The sequence below is a fragment of the Procambarus clarkii genome, chromosome 90, assembly GCF_040958095.1.
Source record: "Procambarus clarkii isolate CNS0578487 chromosome 90, FALCON_Pclarkii_2.0, whole genome shotgun sequence".
Lineage (NCBI taxonomy): Eukaryota > Metazoa > Arthropoda > Malacostraca > Decapoda > Cambaridae > Procambarus > Procambarus clarkii.
The window spans coordinates 16,568,720-16,587,056 of record NC_091239.1 but is presented as its reverse complement, the minus strand read 5'-3'; the positions used below and the strand labels follow the sequence as shown (position 1 = coordinate 16,587,056).

At 54.1% G+C, this 18,337-nt stretch overlaps 1 protein-coding gene across 1 annotated transcript in view; it reads right to left on the bottom strand.

The window, feature by feature from the left end:
* Positions 1-18,337, bottom strand: part of Dgk (diacyl glycerol kinase 1) — a 222,674-nt gene that overhangs the window by 187,953 nt on the left and 16,384 nt on the right. The gene's annotated exons all lie outside the window — the stretch shown is intronic.

The following is an 18,337-nucleotide window of genomic DNA, read 5'->3' as shown; positions in this document are numbered from 1 at the left end:
GGTGGTGGGGGGAGTGGTAGGGGTGGTGGTAGGGGTGGTAGTGGTGGTGGGGGGAGTGGTAGGGGTGGTGGGGGAGTGGTAGGGGTGGTGGGGGGAGTGGTAGGGGTGGTGGGGGGAGTGGTAGGGGTGGTGGGGGGAGTGGTAGGGGTGGTAGGGGGAGTGGTAGGGGTGGTGGGGGGAGTGGTAGGGGTGGTGGGGGGAGTGGTAGGGGTGGTGGGGGGAGTGGTAGGGGTGGTGGGGGGAGTGGTAGGGGTGGTAGTGGTGGTGGGGGGAGTGGTAGTGGTGGTGGGGGGAGTGGTAGGGGTGGTGGGGGGAGTGGTAGGGGTGGTGGGGGGAGTGGTAGGGGTGGTGGGGGGAGTGGTAGGGGTGGTGGGGGGAGTGGTAGGGGTGGTGGGGGGAGTGGTAGGGGTGGTGGGGGGAGTGGTAGGGGTGGTAGTGGTGGTGGGGGGAGTGGTAGGGGTGGTGGGGGGAGTGGTAGGGGTGGTGGGGGGAGTGGTAGGGGTGGTGGTAGGGGTGGTAGTGGTGGTGGGGGGAGTGGTAGTGGTGGTGGGGGGAGTGGTAGGGGTGGTGGGGGGAGTGGTAGGGGTGGTGGGGGGAGTGGTAGGGGTGGTGGGGGGAGTGGTAGGGGTGGTAGTGGTGGTGGGGGGAGTGGTAGTGGTGGTGGGGGGAGTGGTAGGGGTGGTGGGGGGAGTGGTAGGGGTGGTAGTGGTGGTGGGGGGAGTGGTAGGGGTGGTGGGGGGAGTGGTAGGGGTGGTGGGGGGAGTGGTAGGGGTGGTGGTAGGGGTGGTAGTGGTGGTGGGGGGAGTGGTAGTGGTGGTGGGGGGAGTGGTAGTGGTGGTGGGGGGAGTGGTAGTGGTGGTGGGGGGAGTGGTAGGGGTGGTGGGGGGAGTGGTAGGGGTGGTAGTGGTGGTGGGGGGAGTGGTAGGGGTGGTGGGGGGAGTGGTAGGGGTGGTGCGGGGAGTGGTAGGGGTGGTGGTAGGGGTGGTAGTGGTGGTGGGGGGAGTGGTAGTGGTGGTGGGGGGAGTGGTAGGGGTGGTGGTAGGGGTGGTAGTGGTGGTGGGGGGAGTGGTAGTGGTGGTGGGGGGAGTGGTAGGGGTGGTGGTAGGGGTGGTGGTAGGGGTGGTAGTGGTGGTGGGGGGAGTGGTAGTGGTGGTGGGGGGAGTGGTAGGGGTGGTGGTAGGGGTGGTGGTAGGGGTGGTAGGGGTGGTGGTAGTGGTGGTAGGGGGGGTGGTAGGGGTGGTGGTAGGGGTGGTAGTGGTGGTTGATAGTTTTTTATTGTTATTCTATCCTACCACAGACGTGGCCATACATTAACAATGCTAACCAGCATATACACATTTTCTTCTGTCCTCCATGGACAGGGTGAGAGAAGTGTTAAACATATAGTTCAAGGGTTTATTGAACACTCAACCACAGAAGGTGATTGTGGGGCTTTTAAAATGCTAAGCTAACCTACATACGTAAATACACAGATTTACGTATGCCCTACATAAAGTGTTCGATTTGTCTTTTACATAGTGTCATTAATGTACATTTACAAAGGTGAAACGTAATTCTGATCAGCTTCCACATATACTTTATACACATATACATATATATACATATACACACACACATACATACACATACATTTATGGGTCTCCTACCCTAAGGTGGAGGGAGGAGGGAGGGAGGCAGGTGGAGGAGGCAGGTGCGGGTGGAGGGGTGGAGGAGGGGTGGAGGGGGGGTGGAGGGGTGGAGGGGAAGGAGAGGTCAACAAACAACAGTGTAACAGCGGGTCTTCCCGCGGGTCCTCCTCCCTCTTCCTTTTCCTCTGTCCTCCTCCTACTTTATTGTCTTCTATTTACACCTAACGGTAAGTGTATAGGAGGACCAGGTACACCAACCCCAGTACCAGGTACATCACCCCAGTACCATGTACACCACCCCAGTACCATGTACACCACCCCAGTACCATGTACACCACCCCAGTACCATGTACACCAACCCCAGTACCATGTACACCACCCCAGTACCAGGTACACCACCCCAGTACCAGGTACACCACCCCAGTACCAGGTACACCACCCCAGTACCAGGTACACCACCCCAGTACCAGGTACACCAACCCCAGTACCATGTACACCACCCCCAGTACTAGCTACACCAACCCCAGTACCAGGTACACCACCCCCAGTACCAGGTACACCACCCCCAGTGCCTGGTACACCACCCCAGTACCAGGTACACCACCCCAGTACTAGCTACACCACCCCCAGTACCAGGTACACCACCCCCAGTACCATATACACCTCCCCAGTACCAAGAACACCCATACAGCTGCTCACCGTCTTTCTTCTGCCCAAATGTTGTGACAATGGTTCGTACCTCAGCAGGTGAGCTTCCCCTGGGCTTGGGGTCCAGGAGCTAGAGCCCGCCCCGTGACCCCCTGGCCGGGAGGGGGGGGGGGGTGAGACAGTGTGTTCACTATCCTGCCAAAATCAGTTTTAGCATTTAAAAGCAGCAAAGGGAGAGGTATGGTGGGTTGCACTCATCTTGCTGTTAGTGCAGCTGACTACTGCAAATAAGCGCGCGCTTAATGTGAGGGGGAAGAACGCCGCGTTGATCAGCGGGGCGGCCGGGTCTCTCCTGCTGCATACAGGCTGCTGCCCTCTCCTGCTGCCCTCTCCTGGGTGCCCTCTCCTGGGTGCCCTCTCCTCGGTGCCCTCTCCTGGGTGCCCTCTCCTCGGTGCCCTCTCCTCGGTGCCCTCTCCTCGGTGCCCTCTCCTCGGTGCCCTCTCCTCGGTGCCCTCTCCTCGGTGCCCTCTCCTCGGTGCCCTCTCCTCGGTGCCCTCTCCTCGGTGCCCTCTCCTCGGTGCCCTCTCCTCGGTGCCCTCTCCTCGGTGCCCTCTCCTCGGTGCCCTCTCCTCGGTGCCCTCTCCTCGGTGCCCTCTCCTGGTGCTCTCTCCTGGTGCTCTCTACTGGTGCCCTCTCCTGGTGACCTCTACTGGTGCCCTCTCCTGGTGCCCTCTCCTGGTGCTCTCTCCTGGTGCTCTCTCCTGGTGCTCTCTACTGGTGCCCTCTCCTGGTGCTCTCTCCTAGTGCTCTCTACTGGTGCCCTCTCCTGGTGCTCTCTCCTGGTGCCCTCTCCTGGTGCTCTCTCCTGGTGCTCTCTACTGGTGCCCTCACCTGGTGCTCTCTCCTAGTGCTCTCTACTGGTGCCCTCTCCTGGTGCTCTCTCCTGGTGACCTCTCCTGGTGCCCTCTCCTGGTGCTCTCTCCTGGTGCTCTCTACTGGTGCCCTCTCCTGGTGCTCTCTCCTGGTGCTCTCTCCTAGTGCTCTCTACTGGTGCTCTCTCCTGGGTGCCCTCTCCTGGGTGCCCTCTCCTGGGTGCCCTCTCCTGGGTGCCCTCTCCTCAACACCCCCCCCCCCCCCACACACACACACACACACACACACACACACACACACACACACACACACACACACACACACACACACACACACACACACACACACACGCGAGTCCTGTATTACTCTACAAGTTGACCGTCATTTACAGCCACTCAACGTCTTAATAATAACAACCTCTCTTTGTTTACTCTGACAAATCCATTTTGAAGTTCCGCTCAACAACTTCAGACGAACAAGTGAGTGAACTTGTGCCCTGGTACAACACATTTGCTGTCGTGGTTTCAGTAATTATTGACGACGAAGAGAAAGTCAGTGGTATTTGTCAGAGGAAGAATTGATCTTTGATACAAGTAGCCATGGAAATTTCTGGAAGGAACCGACAGTCACTGCACGAGATATCGTCCGGAGCACTGCACGAGAGACATCGTCCGGACCACTGCACGAGAGACATCGTCCGGACCACTACACGAGAGACATCGTCCGGAGCACTGCACGAGATATCGTCCGGAGCATTGCACGAGAGATATCGTCCGGAGCACTGCACGAGAGACATCGTCCGGAGCACTACACGAGAGACATCGTCCGGACCACTACAAGAGAGACATCGTCCGGACCACTACACGAGAGACATCGTCCGGACCACTACAAGAGAGACATCGTCCGGACCACTACACGAGACACATCGTCCGGACCACTACACGAGAGACATCGTCCGGACCACTACACGAGAGACATCGTCCGGACCACTACAAGAGAGACATCGTCCGGACCACTACAAGAGAGACATCGTCCGGACCACTACAAGAGAGACATCGTCCGGACCACTACACGAGAGACATCGTCCGGACCACTACACGAGACACATCGTCCGGACCACTGCACGAGAGACATCGTCCGGACCACTACACGAGAGACATCGTCCGGACCACTACACGAGAGACATCGTCCGGACCACTACACGAGAGACATCGTCCGGACCACTACAAGAGAGACATCGTCCGGACCACTACACGAGACACATCGTCCGGACCACTACACGAGAGACATCGTCCGGACCACTACACGAGAGACATCGTCCGGACCACTACACGAGAGACATCGTCCGGACCACTACAAGAGAGACATCGTCCGGACCACTACAAGAGAGACATCGTCCGGACCACTACACGAGAGACATCGTCCGGACCACTACACGAGAGATCGTCCGGACCACTGCACGAGAGCATATGCCCATCTACGTCTACAAATGTCTACTGTCTACTAGGGGTTAGAGTCTTATTCACCGTGGAAACACACGTGAATAAGGCGCCCTTGCATAAACTTGGAGTCGAGAGAAAAGGATGACTTCATTCAAGACAAAAACCTAGATGTGTGCATGACTGTGGGTTATCATGTGGGAGGCTTGTAAACCGCGAGTATGTTCAGTAGACTGTCTGCTTGTAAACCTTTAGCTGGTGTCTGGGGTTTACCACCCCTCCTGCTGTCTCAGGAACGCAAGGCCTCCGAGAAGCAAATAAAAATCAAAGAAAATCTTAAAATTTCTTTGAATTCCTGTGAGTATTTGTTTCTATCACCCTTTTTTATATTTTTATGTACTTTATTATACAAAGTTTCATTCAAAATTCATTGAAAATTCATTCAAAATCAGCTGGTAATACATCGATATCATTTAAAAGCTTGTTAGCTTTAGTTTTGTTTTGGGTTTAAGGCCTATCAACCTCGAAGGGTAATTAAGGGCAGCCCAATAGCTTCCTCACCAACCAGCTCATACACTTGAGCTCTGAACATAGTCCAGGACTAAGGTCAATTCTCAGTGTTCCTGTATTTCTGAAAGCAGTGTATTTCACTGCTATTTCTCCCTACACAAGGGTCTCTCTTACAATGTACACATTCTGGGAGTGTACCTTGAGGTACACAGCTTTTAACTGCGCTTCGATTCGATTTGATTCGGTTGACTGTTACTCTGTTCGACAGGAAAGTGAGTATCCACCGTCAAATGACGGCTCAGTCAAGCGAGCATTATTTGGTCGACAATAAGGTCATATTAGTGATTGCAGTTTAAAGCTGTATTGCTCCCTAAGATTGAGTGGAGTAGTGTATAGTATAGTGTACGTGTATGTGTAGTATACACGCATACTTAAACACTCCCACGTGTTGATTACTACGTGTCAACTTAAGCTCACTATCTCTCACAATCTCCAACCAAAATAACACCTAGAAGTCAAGTTATGGAGTTGTAGGTGATAGGGTTGTAGGTCAAGATGTTGTAAGTTATGCCTGTGGTCTCCTTGCTATGTGTACAAGCCTTCTACTGGAGGAGCTCCTTGTCTTACAACACCGGAAGATCTTCACTCAACCATCTCACTGTCTAAGAGGAGAGCGCGAAGCTTTCTTGAAGCTTATCTGAACTTCTTGACAGACATCTTATGTAATCATCATCTTACATAAGCCGTTTAATATGTCTTATGTGATGACTGGTTACCGTGGGGCCATACACGTATTAAAGTGTACCCCCGCCAGCTGGTGGTAAAGTGTACCCCCGCCAGCTGGTGGTAAAGTGTACCCCCGCCAGCTGGTGGTAAAGTGTACCCCCGCCAGCTGGTGGTAAAGTGTACCCCCGCCAGCTGGTGGTAAAGTGTACCCCCGCCAGCTGGTGGTAAAGTGTACCCCCGCCAGCTGGTGGTAAAGTGTACCCCCCGCCAGCTGGTGGTAAAGTGTACCCCCGCCAGCTGGTGGTAAAGTGTACCACCTGCAAGCTGGTGGTAAAGTGTACCCCTGCCAGCTGGTGGTAAAGTGTACCCCCGCCAGCTGGTGGTAAAGTGTACCCCCCGCCAGCTGGTGGTAAAGTGTACCCCCGCCAGCTGGTGGTAAAGTGTACCCCCCCGCCAGCTGGTGGTAAAGTGTACCCCCTGCCAGCTGGTGGTAAAGTGTACCCCCCCCCCCCCGCCAGCTGGTGGTAAAGTGTACCCCCGCCAGCTGGTGGTAAAGTGTACCCCCGCCAGCTGGTGGTAAAGTGTACCCCCCCCCCCGCCAGCTGGTGGTAAAGTGTACCCCCCGCCAGCTGGTGGTAAAGTGTACCCCTGCCAGCTGGTGGTAAAGTGTACCCCCGCCAGCTGGTGGTAAAGTGTACCCCCGCCAGCTGGTGGTAAAGTGTACCCCCCGCCAGCTGGTGGTAAAGTGTACCCCCCGCCAGCTGGTGGTAAAGTGTACCCCTGCCAGCTGGTGGTAAAGTGTACCCCCGCCAGCTGGTGGTAAAGTGTACCCCTGCCAGCTGGTGGTAAAGTGTACCCCCGCCAGCTGGTGGTAAAGTGTACCCCCCCGCCAGCTGGTGGTAAAGTGTACCCCCCCCCTGCCAGCTGGTGGTAAAGTGTACCCCCCCCCCGCCAGCTGGTGGTAAAGTGTACCCCCCCCCCCCCGCCAGCTGGTGGTAAAGTGTACCCCCCCCTGCCAGCTGGTGGTAAAGTGTACCCCCCCCCCCTGCCAGCTGGTGGTAAAGTGTACCCCCCCCCGCCAGCTGGTGGTAAAGTGTACCCCCCGCCAGCTGGTGGTAAAGTGTACCCCCCGCCAGCTGGTGGTAAAGTGTACCCCCGCCAGCTGGTGGTAAAGTGTGCCCCCCGCCAGCTGGTGGTAAAGTGTACCCCCGCCAGCAGGTGGTAAAGTGTAACCCCCCCCCTGCCAGCTGGTGGTAAAGTGTACCCCCCCTGCCAGCTGGTGGTAAAGTGTACCCCCCGCCAGCTGGTGGTAAAGTGTACCCCCCCCCCGCCAGCTGGTGGTAAAGTGTACCCCCCCCCCGCCCAGCTGGTGGTAAAGTGTACCCCCGCCAGCTGGTGGTAAAGTGTACCCCCCCCCCCCCGCCAGCTGCTGGTAAAGTGTACCCCCGCCAGCTGGTGGTAAAGTGTACCCCCCCCCCCGCCAGCTGGTGGTAAAGTGTACCCCCCCCTGCCAGCTGGTGGTAAAGTGTACCCCCCGCCAGCTGGTGGTAAAGTGTACCCCCCCCCCCCGCCAGCTGTGGTAAAGTGTACCCCCCCCCGCCAGCTGGTGGTAAAGTGTACCCCCCCCCCCCCGCCAGCTGGTGGTAAAGTGTACCCCCCCCCCCGCCAGCTGGTGGTAAAGTGTACCCCCCGCCAACTGGTGGTAAAGTGTACCCCCCGCCAGCTGGTGGTAAAGTGTACCCCCCGCCAGCTGGTGGTAAAGTGTACCCCCGCCAGCTGGTGGTAAAGTGTACCCCCGCCAGCTGGTGGTAAAGTGTACCCCCCCCCCCCCGCCAGCTGGTGGTAAAGTGTACCCCCCCCCCCTGGTGGTAAAGTGTACCCCCCCCCCCCCCCCCGCCAGCTGGTGGTAAAGTGTACCCCCGCCAGCTGGTGGTAAAGTGTACCCCCCCCCCCGCCAGCTGGAGGTAAAGTGTACCCCCCCCCCCCCGCCAGCTGGTGGTAAAGTGTACCCCCCCCGCCAGCTGGTGGTAAAGTGTACCCCCGCCAGCTGGTGGTAAAGTGTACCCCCCGCCAGCTAGTAGTAAAGTGTACCCCCCCCGCCAGCTGGTGGTAAAGTGTACCCCCGCCAGCTGGTGGTAAAGTGTACCCCCCGCCAGCTGGTGGTAAAGTGTACCCCCCGCCAGCTGGTGGTAAAGTGTACCCCCCGCCAGCTGGTGGTAAAGTGTACCCCCCCCCCCCCCGCCAGCTGGTGGTAAAGTGTACCCCCCGCCAGCTGGTGGTAAAGTGTACCCCCCCCCCCCGCCAGCTGGTGGTAAAGTGTACCCCCGCCAGCTGGTGGTAAAGTGTACCCCCCCGCCAGCTGGTGGTAAAGTGTACCCCCCGCCAGCTGGTAGTAAAGTGTACCCCCGCCAGCTGGTGGTAAAGTGTACCCCCCGCCAGCTGGTGGTAAAGTGTACCCCCCGCCAGCTGGTGGTAAAGTGTACCCCCCGCCAGCTGGTGGTAAAGTGTACCCCCCGCCAGCTGGTAGTAAAGTGTACCCCCGCCAGCTGGTAGTAAAGTGTACCCCCCGCCAGCTGGTGGTAAAGTGTACCCCCCGCCAGCTGGTGGTAAAGTGTACCCCCGCCAGCTGGTGGTAAAGTGTACCCCCCGCCAGCTGGTGGTAAAGTGTACCCCCCACCAGCTGGTGGTAAAGTGTACCCCCCGCCAGCTGGTGGTAAAGTGTACCCCCGCCAGCTGGTGGTAAAGTGTACCCCCCGCCAGCTGGTGGTAAAGTGTACCCCCCGCCAGCTGGTGGTAAAGTGTACCCCCCGCCAGCTGGTGGTAAAGTGTACCCCCCGCCAGCTGGTGGTAAAGTGTACCCCCCGCCAGCTGGTAGTAAAGTGTACCCCCGCCAGCTGGTGGTAAAGTGTACCCCCCGCCAGCTGGTGGTAAAGTGTACCCCCGCCAGCTGGTGGTAAAGTGTACCCCCGCCAGCTGGTGGTAAAGTGTACCCCCCGCCAGCTGGTGGTAAAGTGTACCCCCCCCCCCCGCCAGCTGGTGGTAAAGTGTACCCCCACCAGCTGGTGGTAAAGTGTACCCCCCGCCAGCTGGTGGTAAAGTGTACCCCCGCCAGCTGGTGGTAAAGTGTACCCCCGCCAGCTGGTGGTAAAGTGTACCCCCGCCAGCTGGTGGTAAAGTGTACCCCCGCCAGCTGGTGGTAAAGTGTACCCCCGCCAGCTGGTGGTAAAGTGTACCCCCGCCAGCTGGTGGTAAAGTGTACCCCCCACCCCCGCCAGCTGGTAGTAAAGTGTACCCCCCCCCCCCCCCCGCCAGCTGGTAGTAAAGTGTAACCCCCCCCCCCCGCCAGCTGGTGGTAAAGTGTACCCCCGCCAGCTGGTGGTAAAGTGTACCCCCCCCCCCCCCCCCGCCAGCTGGTGGTAAAGTGTACCCCCGCCAGCTGGTGGTAAAGTGTACCCCCCCCGCCAGCTGGTGGTAAAGTGTACCCCCCGCCAGCTGGTAGTAAAGTGTACCCCCGCCAGCTGGTGGTAAAGTGTACCCCCCGCCAGCTGGTGGTAAAGTGTACCCCCCGCCAGCTGGTGGTAAAGTGTACCCCCCGCCAGCTGGTGGTAAAGTGTACCCCCCGCCAGCTGGTGGTAAAGTGTACCCCCCGCCAGCTGGTAGTAAAGTGTACTCCCGCCAGCTGGTAGTAAAGTGTACCCCCCGCCAGCTGGTGGTAAAGTGTACCCCCCGCCAGCTGGTGGTAAAGTGTACCCCCGCCAGCTGGTGGTAAAGTGTACCCCCCGCCAGCTGGTGGTAAAGTGTACCCCCCCCCCGCCAGCTGGTGGTAAAGTGTACCCCCCACCAGCTGGTGGTAAAGTGTACCCCCCGCCAGCTGGTGGTAAAGTGTACCCCCGCCAGCTGGTGGTAAAGTGTACCCCCCGCCAGCTGGTGGTAAAGTGTACCCCCCCCGCCAGCTGGTGGTAAAGTGTACCCCCGCCAGCTGGTGGTAAAGTGTACCCCCCGCCAGCTGGTGGTAAAGTGTACCCCCCGCCAGCTGGTAGTAAAGTGTACCCCCGCCAGCTGGTGGTAAAGTGTACCCCCCGCCAGCTGGTGGTAAAGTGTACCCCCGCCAGCTGGTGGTAAAGTGTACCCCCGCCAGCTGGTGGTAAAGTGTACCCCCCGCCAGCTGGTGGTAAAGTGTACCCCCCCCCCCCGCCAGCTGGTGGTAAAGTGTACCCCCCACCAGCTGGTGGTAAAGTGTACCCCCCGCCAGCTGGTGGTAAAGTGTACCCCCGCCAGCTGGTGGTAAAGTGTACCCCCGCCAGCTGGTGGTAAAGTGTACCCCCGCCAGCTGGTGGTAAAGTGTACCCCCGCCAGCTGGTGGTAAAGTGTACCCCCGCCAGCTGGTGGTAAAGTGTACCCCCGCCAGCTGGTGGTAAAGTGTACCCCCGCCAGCTGGTGGTAAAGTGTACCCCCCCCCCCCCGCCAGCTGGTAGTAAAGTGTACCCCCCCCCCCGCCAGCTGGTGGTAAAGTGTACCCCCGCCAGCTGGTGGTAAAGTGTACCCCCGCCAGCTGGTGGTAAAGTGTACCCCCGCCAGCTGGTGGTAAAGTGTACCCCCCCCCCACCGCCAGCTGGTGGTAAAGTGTACCCCCGCCAGCTGGTGGTAAAGTGTACCCCCGCCAGCTGGTGGTAAAGTGTACCCCCGCCAGCTGGTGGTAAAGTGTACCCCCCCCCCCCGCCAGCTGGTGGTAAAGTGTACCCCCGCCAGCTGGTGGTAAAGTGTACCCCCCGCCAGCTGGTGGTAAAGTGTACCCCCGCCAGCTGGTGGTAAAGTGTACCCCCCCCGCCAGCTGGTGGTAAAGTGTACCCCCCCCCCCCCCCCCGCCAGCTGGTGGTAAAGTGTACCCCCGCCAGCTGGTGGTAAAGTGTACCCCCCGCCAGCTGGTGGTAAAGTGTACCCCCCCGCCAGCTGGTGGTAAAGTGTACCCCCCCGCCAGCTGGTGGTAAAGTGTACCCCCGCCAGCTGGTGGTAAAGTGTACCCCCGCCAGCTGGTGGTAAAGTGTACCCCCCGCCAGCTGGTGGTAAAGTGTACCCCCCCCCCCCCCGCCAGCTGGTGGTAAAGTGTACCCCCCCCCCCCGCCAGCTGGTAGTAAAGTGTACCCCCCCCCCCGCCAGCTGGTGGTAAAGTGTACCCCCGCCAGCTGGTGGTAAAGTGTACCCCCCCCGCCAGCTGGTGGTAAAGTGTACCCCCGCCAGCTGGTGGTAAAGTGTACCCCCGCCAGCTGGTGGTAAAGTGTACCCCCGCCAGCTGGCGTTCATTTCCATCTCATCCTGGACACGTCTTTAGGCTTACCGGCGGTTAATTTGGAATATGTATATTATTATGAATGTTATTGTATCTTATGTATATTCGGATTATGTATATTTTTACAGCACACTCCAAGGCCAGGCTGGCCTGGTGATAGTGTTTCCAATCACGCTGCTGTCGGCTCCATTCTTCAGATTCGTAGGGTTTGAATCCCGGCTGATCTCATTGTGGAAATGATTGAGAAACTGTTAGACAAAATGGAGGAATTCCATTTATCAACGGTTGGGAGGATAGTTATAGGCCTGAAGCAAGTAGGGTATGAATAACCACGGCAAATTTGGAGCACAGAAGCTTGATACTAAGCAGGGCCCGTGAAGTCAAGGTTCTAGAAGGGTATGTATATATGTGTATACGAAGTATGCATATCTTCCCCAGATCTCACAGTTGAGAGGGTGGTAAGAGGCAAGCTAAAGGAATTAAGATACACAAACCAATACAAAAATGCAAAGCTTAATATGAGTAGAGGGGCAGGTGATGTGGATAGGAGGAGGAGAGGACATGGTCCTTCACCTAGCCTGACCGAACTACTGTATACCTCAGACGACAAACAGGTGCAGAACCACAAGCGACAATGAACAGAAGAGGACTGTGCTAAACACAGGAACACTCTCCCAGACCCTCGCCAACAACATCAACAGTTGCAATTGTTTCTACACAAATGCCACAAGCCTAGTAAATATATTTGACTCAATGTGTACATATGCTGCGGCTGAAAATCCCGACGTCATTGGCATGAGTGAAACATGGGGAGGAGAGGACATGGAAGGGGAATGTCATCCCCCGGAATACCATCCACCATTCAGAAAGTACAGAACAACAAGAGCAGGCGGGGTTATCTTGAGGTTATCTTGAGATGATTTCGGGGCTTTAGTGTCCCCGCGGCCCGGTCCTCGACCAGGCCTCCACCCCCAGGAAGCAGCCCGTGACAGCTGACTAACACCCATGTATCTATTTTACTGCTAGGTAACAGGGGGCATAATGTGAAAGAAACTCTGCCCATTGTTTCTCGCCGGCGTCCGAGATCGAATCCGGGACCAGAGGATCACAAGTCGAGCGTGCTGTCCGCTCGGCCAACCAGCTCCCAATTATGGTAGCCAAATAACTATGGGAGTGTGCTAAAGGGCTGACAAAGCCTCAGCAGATGCTGTTACTGATCTGCATAATGTGATCAAAGAATAACAGACCCAAACCCTAATAATGGGGGATTTTAACCAAGAGACCATAGATTGGGTGAATCTAACATCCCATGCAGATTGGAGAAAAATTTCTAGATCTGGTTCTCCTTTATCATAGAGCATGTGGTAGAGCCCACACGATGTAACAACATACTAGATCTTGTGCTAACATTAGAAGAGGGTCTGACTGACCAAGTTCAGGTAAGCGAAAAATATTTTAAGATGAACTACAAATACAGAAACCCACATAAAGGTTCATGACTACCAAGGAATGAGAGAGGAACTGTAGACCATCTCCTGGACGGAGCCAGTAGGTCACCATGACGTGGAAGCATCATGCCACAACTTTAAGGTCATCACGGAACGCCTTCACAAATATGTGAAAAAAGTAGAAAGAAACGTCAGGGAAGTAGATGGATGACTCAGGCAGTAGAACAAGTATTGATAACTAAGTGGAACCTCTGGAGAACACAAAGCCATAATCGACTTGAGAATGTTCCAGGACGGAGCGAAACGCCGTCGTCGCTTCACTTTCTAGTGTGTGGTCTGGTCAACATAAAGCCTTTGATTTCCACGATGGAAATCATTGATTATGAGATCTATATAAAATGGCACTAAACTAAGCCACACAGGAAATCAGATCAGCCAAAAGGAACTACGAGAGAAAACTTGAAGAAAGATCCAGAGTCGTTCTATGTCTATATAAGAATTAAATCAAAACTAAGGACTCGGCAGGACCTTTAAAAGATGAGACTAACCAAACTATAATGAACGATAAAAGGGCAGCAAACACAAATGAATATTTTACATCAGTTACCCACATTACTCACATCCCATTACCCCACACAAATGTTTCACGGAGGCAAAGACAAAATAAAACGATTCTTCGCGGCGGGGATCGTATTCCAGGGACCATAGGATTAAGGACTTGCCCGAAACGCTACGCGTACTAGTGGCTGTACAAGAATGTAACAACTCTTCTATATATCTAAAAAAAAAAAAAAAAAAAAAAAAAAAAAAAAAAAAAATTTAGGAATATAGCTATAACATGCGACATAACCTGAGAGAACATTGACAAACTGAAAGACTCGAACGCCCCAGGTGTAGATGTAATACACTCCAAAGTCAAACAGGAACAGGCAGAAGAACTATGCCTTCCACTGAAATTACTTTTTACAAAAGCTCTGGCCAAAGAGATAGTCCCCCCAGGATTGGAAATCGACAAATATCGCCCCTATTTTCAAAAAAGGCAGAAAGAGCTCAGAGGAGAACTACCGTCCAATCAGCTCGACACCACACATCTGCAAGCTCACGGAGAGAGTCCTAAGGGAGGGACTCACTCACCCTCTTTCAGTGAACAATCTTGTAAAATCAACACAACATGGGCTTGTTAAAAATAGATCCTGCCTTACAGACCTCCTCACACTTTTGGAATAGGTAACGTAACCGGCTACTCTGACAAAGGCCTTCCGGTAGATGTAATATACATGGATTTGGCTACAGCCTTTGATAAGGTACCACATGAAAGGCTGGCAAAGGAGCATGGAATAAATGGAAGAATACTGGAATGGATAAAACAATGGTTAAAACAAAGACAACAAAGACTGGTGCTAAATGGGAATGAATCTGACTGGAGAAATGTGGTAAGTAATTACCTAAGTGTACCTAGTGTAGTTACAGGATGAGAGCTACGCTCGTGCTGTCCCGTCTTCCCAGCACTCTTTGTCATATAACACTTTGAAATTACTGACGGTTTTGGCCTCCACCACCTTCTCACCTAACTTGTTCCAACCGTCTACCACTTTATTTACAAAATAGTGGTAAGTAAGCAAAATAGTAAGTGGGGTACCACAGGAGTTCATTTTGGGGCCAACCCTATTTTGTCTTATACATCAATGACATAGATGAAAATATTACAAACCACATCATCAAATTTGCAGATGACACAAAGATTTATGGTAAAGTGGGAAGTATTAATGATGTTTATCACTTGTTGAAGCCTTACAAAGAGATCTGCGGGAACTCCACAAATGGTCAGATGACTGGCGAATGATTTTTATTACTGACAAGTGCAAGACCCTGCATGTGGGGCATAACAACCAATACCACAACTAACAAATTAACATTATATTACAGCAGATTGAGGAAGAAAAGGTCCTTGGGGTCAAAATCCACCACTTAATGAAAGTTGCACAACAAGCAGGAGCAGCAGTCAACAAATACTAACCAAACACTTGGAATACTCAAGTGTACCTTTGACTTCAAGGAAAAGAATGTAGTGATTCAGTTGTATAAATCTCTGGTGCGGCCCCATTTAGATTACTGTATCCAAGCATGGTGACCTCATCTTCAGGACACAGCTGCTCTGGGAAAGGTGCAACACCGCGCAATAAAAATCCTTCCAGAGCAAGTCATCCTAGGAAGGGTCGAGGACCATAGGGCTTACAACACCGCGCATGACAGGGCGGATCTTATTGAAACTTTTTAAATACTGTACTGAACAATTTGGAGGATGTTATAAAAATTGTCATCTATTCTTCCGTGGAAATAAATTCACTTGTGTAAATAAATTCACATTCTCCATTCACTTGGAGCCCAGGTGAATGGAGAAAAAATGTTTTCATAAGGTCAGATGTAACACAAACAAGGAACAACAGGTTCAAGCTCAACAAGCCACAATGTTGGTCTGAGAACAGATGCTTTTTAACCCACAGGGTTATTAACCCATGGAACCGCCTACCCGCCCAAGCCCTTTATGCCAAAACTCTGCTCACGTTTAAAGTCCAGCTGGAAAAGATCATAAAGGCAAATGGGGGTGTGGGGACCTCCGACAAGCCACCGGCTTCCTGTCCTCGTCGAGGCCACTAGTGTTAGTGGTTCTCGGGTAAATTCAGGATCACACACACCTGGGGGGAGGGGTGATCGGGAGGCCGTTGGCTGAGTGGGGCCAGGTGGCTGAGCGGACAGTACGTTGGACGCGTGATCCTGTGGTCCCGGGGTTGATCCCGAGCGCCGGCGAGAAACAATGAGCAGAGTTTCTTTCACCCTATACCTCTGTTACCCAGCAGTAAATAGGTACCTGGGAGTTAGTCAGCTGTCATGGGCTGCTTCCTGGTGTGTGTGCGTGTTTTGGGGGAAAAAAATTAGTAGTTAATAACAGTTGGTTGACAGTTGAGAGGCGGGCCGAAAGAGCAGAGCTCAACCCCCGCAAGCACAACTAGGTGAATACCTGTTGACGATTTCCAGAGATGTACTATCGCAGCCTATCCTGGGGCCCAGCCTATCCTGGGGCCCAGCCTATCCTGGGGCCCAGCCTATCCTGGGGCCCAGCCTATCCTGGGGCCCAGCCTATCCTGGTGATTGCCTAATCCGTGAGCATTTTGGCCTTCATAGCCTGCAGAGACACCCATCACACCAATTTTACCATAATACACGTTTGGCTAATTGGCCGATGGTTCCATGTACGTTAACTACTCCCTTAAAAATCGGCACATTTGAAACTCTGCAGGATCCCGTGACTTTCAGCTGTAATGATTTATTAAATATAAAAGTGGAGGGCCTATACTTAGCTCTTCGTTGCATTCCTTTAGGACCTGGGCAACGACTTCATCTGGTCCCGTGGATGTGACTTTGAGGTTATACCTCTGAAGTCACGTAAGTTAATGGGCAGGAACCTTCCTGATCTGTGTGTGCGTGTTGGGGACATGACCTTCAACTTGTTACTCAGAGGTGAGCCTTAAGAACCTTCCCGTTGTGTTGCGACCTTTACCTGTAGTCGCTGAAAAGTTTTTATTTACACTTATCAGTGTGTATTCCAGTATTTCTTCTGTTATCTATTCGCATTGATGCGGGTGCCGGGCCAATATTAAATGATTTATACGTTCTTGCTCTTAAATACCAAATACTATGAAAGAAAATTACTCTTGATCAGTATTTTACTAGTTATAGTAAGGTAAGGTAAGGATGAGGAGAGAGTACTAGGTCATTACAACCATATAGCACTCGGAAGGGATACGAGGACGAGAACCTGGGAGATGAAGACGGAATGAGTACCAGGAGTACACCTGGAGTGAGTTCTGGGAGTTCTTTCACTCCCCAAGCCAATGGGGCCTGGTTGAAGGTGCCAACCACTTGGACCATCAGAGACCAGTTCGTGGTGTCACTAACCAAGAAGAGATGGGCGGTGCCCAACCACTTGGACCATCAGAGACCAGTTCGTAGTGTCACTAACCATGATGGGCGGTGCCAACCACTTGGACCATCAGAGACCAGTTCGTGGTGTCACTAACCAAGAAGAGATGGGCGGTGCCAACCACTTGGACCATCAGAGACCAGTTCGCAGTGTCACTAACCATGATGGGCGGTGCCAACCACTTGGACCATCAGAGACCAGTTCGTGGTGTCACTAACCATGATGGGAGGTGCCAACCACTTGGACCATCAGAGACCAGTTCGCAGTGTCACTAACCATGATGGGCGGTGCCAACCACTTGGACCATCAGAGACCAGTTCGCAGTGTCACTAACCATGATGGGCGGTGCCAACCACTTGGACCATCAGAGACCAGTTCGTGGTGTCACTAACCAAGCAGAGATGGGAGGTGCCAACCACTTGGACCATCAGAGACCAGTTCGCAGTGTCACTAACCATGATGGGCGGTGCCAACCACTTGGACCATCAGAGACCAGTTCGTGGTGTCACTAACCATGATGGCCGGTGCCAACCACTTGGACCATCAGAGACCAGTTCGTGGTGTCACTAACCATGACGGGCGGCATCGTGGAGTAATCAGCCCTGAGGGGGAGAGAACGTCTCACGGGTATTTATATCAACAATGAGAAAATCAATGTGCAATCGAATACTTCACTTTGTTTAACAACCTGTTGAACACAATGACTCCATTGTTACTGGTCGACAGCGACGCACCGGAGAAGTTGGGAACTGTGGCAATGGTCGTTAAGCGATGGGAACTACCACGTACAGTGGTGTACACTACGGGGGTGAGCCACGATGTACAGTGGTGTACACTACGGGGGTGAGCCACGATGTACAGTGGTGTACACTACGGGGGTGAGCCACGATGTACAGTGGTGTACACTACGGGGGTGAGCCACGATGTACAGTGGTGTACACTACGGGGGTGAGCCACGATGTACAGTGGTGTACACTACGGGGGTGAGCCACCATGTACAGTGGTGTACACTACGGGGGTGAGCCACCATGTACAGTAATGTACACTACGGGGGTGAGCCACCACGTACAGTGGTGTACTCTACGGGGGTGAGCCACGATGTACAGTGGTGTACACTACGGGGGTGAGCCACCATGTAATGTACACTACGGGGGTGAGCCACCACGTACAGTGGTGTACACTACGGGGGTGAGCCACCATGTACAGTGGTGTACACTACGGGGGTAATTACTATATGCTGAGCCCTGTGATCCTGTGGTCCTGGGTTCGATCCCAGGCGCCGGCGAGAAACAATGGGCAGAGTTTCTTTCACCCTATGCCCCTGTTACCTAGCAGTAAAATAGGTACCTGGGTGTTAGTCAGCTGTCACGGGCTGCTTCCTGGGGGTGGAGGCCTGGTCGAGGACCGGGCCGCGGGGACACTAAAAGCCCCGAAATCATCTCAAGATAACCTCAAGATAGCCCTGTTACCTAGCAGTAAATAGGTATCTGGGAGTTAGTCAGCTGTCACGGGCTGCTTCCTGGGGGTGGAGGCCTGGTCGAGGACCGGGCCGCGGGGACACTAAAGCCCCGAAATCATCTCAAGATAACCTCAATATAAGGAGGGACGGTTGGATTGTGTCAAGCGTAGGTTAGACGTGTATGTGAGAGAGTTTGGGTGGATATCAGTAGTAGGTGCCTCGTATGGGTCAATATGCCTGCTGCAGTTGCTTGCTATCATGTGTTGTCACGGTGGTACTCCTCGTGGTAGTTGAGTCCTTAACATAACTACCTTCTCATCCGGTCATTATGTGAAT